Source organism: Schistocerca piceifrons, chromosome 6 (genome assembly GCF_021461385.2).
Source record: "Schistocerca piceifrons isolate TAMUIC-IGC-003096 chromosome 6, iqSchPice1.1, whole genome shotgun sequence".
Taxonomy (NCBI): domain Eukaryota; kingdom Metazoa; phylum Arthropoda; class Insecta; order Orthoptera; family Acrididae; genus Schistocerca; species Schistocerca piceifrons.
The window spans coordinates 535,684,437-535,686,510 of record NC_060143.1 but is presented as its reverse complement, the minus strand read 5'-3'; positions in this window follow the sequence as shown (position 1 = coordinate 535,686,510).

The window sequence follows — 2,074 nt, the reverse complement described above, 5'->3', positions numbered from 1 at the left end:
ACTAGCACTGTAGCACCATTGTGAGTTACTCGTGAATAAGCAGCTCAGCCACACAACTTTAAAGAATAAGGCAGCGCATAGAAACGCTGAAATTATAATACTTAACAAACGTTGGACAAAACACGACAGAATGCGTCACAACAGTAACAACCGGCAAAAAAACCTGGAAACTGCTATTGCGGTTACTAGTGCGCGTTCCTTCATGCGATTCTAAAATCAGTCACCAGATTGAAACACCGACCAGAAAATCTCATGTGTTCCTAGGCGTACTGTCCTCCAGCTACAACACACTCCTCCTACAATTTAGAGGTACTGCATATCGCGATAACAGCTCTGTCGGTCATCAGATTTTGTAACTAATACTTCGAATATTACGTAGAAAATTCTTTCAACATTCACAACAAAAGCACAGTTTGTTGCATTCTTTTATCATTCACTGTTTTCACGGTATTTATTTTCAAACGCAGAGGATCTTCGCTTGGCACCCTCTACGTCGAATGCTTGGCAGCAAAATGAAACAAACGATTAAAAAAAATGGTTCAAATGGCTCTGAGCACTATGGGAGTTAACATCTGTGGTCATCAGTCCCCTAGAACTTAGAACTACTTAAACCTAACTAACCTAAGGACATCACACACATCCATGCCCGAGGCAGGATTCGAACCTGTGACCGTAGCGGTCACGCGGTTCCAGACTGAAGCGCCTAGAACCGCACGGCCACACCGGCAGGCAACAAACGATTACACACGTGTTCCGCAGTGGACGTGACATAAGTTCTGCTATATGCCTTGCTGCCGTACTGTTTACTCGTAAGGCGCCCTCACAAACTAAATATTTATTACGCGATAACACTGTGTCAGTACTTTGGATGAAAGTGAGAAGCCAAGAACGCCACAATATCGTTGCACAGTTTTTATGCCCGGGACTCGTCAGTTAGTACTCTGCCCTCGCCGGGAACATTTCGGCGCTCGATAATGTACTATCGTGTACTACTCTGATCTCAGTCGCTACCTGTTGCGACAAGAAATGCAAGACGAAGCGCCACTGGGCGAAAAGTGAATTGGACGGCGTTCGACGCACGGCCACACCAACATACAAGGAAGATTCGCAGTAGGTCTAGACTTTTTAAAGGTGAACGAAGAATCTTTCAACGAACTGGTGAACCTCGTTAAACCTTGTGTACAAAGAAATGATGTTGTTCATACACTCGTCGGATTTTCTTTTCCACAACGCTGGAAACCACCTATAAACCCGAAAAATGTAAGGTACTTTATCGTACTGCAGGACCCACTAGGGCGTGCCAAAGCACACACTCTTTTGGAGTCGTCTGGGCCGAAGTCGACCTCTCTCGGCTGTGCTCGTTCGTTCTCGTAAGTAGTCGGTACAGCGAGATATTCCATTTAGTATTGTGGTGTGGCATTTTTTAATCGGTACAACCTCTTTCAGTTCGGCAGAATCGTGGTTTATGGTAGCCGGCTGCTGTGGCCGACTGGTTCTAGGCGCTTCAGTCCGGAACCGCGCTGCTCCTACGGCCGCTGGTTCGAATCCTGCCTCGGCCATGGATGTGTGCGATGTCCTTAGGTTAGTTAGGTTTAAGTAGTTCTACGTTCTAGGGGACTGATGGCCTCAGATGGTAAGTCCCGTAATGCTTAGAGCCATTTGAACCATTATCTTCTTCGTGGTATGAATAACATTCGCAAGTGCAGTGTCTGTTTGCACAAGAAGAGGGAGTCTAGCGATCTGTCGTCACAAGCCTATAAAACTGAGTGGAAGTGACAAAAGAGAGTGATGACAATACTCAACGTCTTTTAAGCAGTTACAAATGGTTCAAATGGCTCTGAGTGCTATGGGACTTAACATCTGAGGTCATCAGTCCCCTATATCATAGAACTACTTAAGCTTAACTAACCTAAGGACATCACACACATCCACACCCGAGGCAGGATTCGAACCTGCGACCGTAGCGGTCGCGCGGTTCCAGAGTGAAGCGCCTAGAACCTAAGCAGTTACATAATCAGCAGGTACTGCACATTTGCTATGAAACGAAACCACAGTACCATGCAGAAGGAACTTA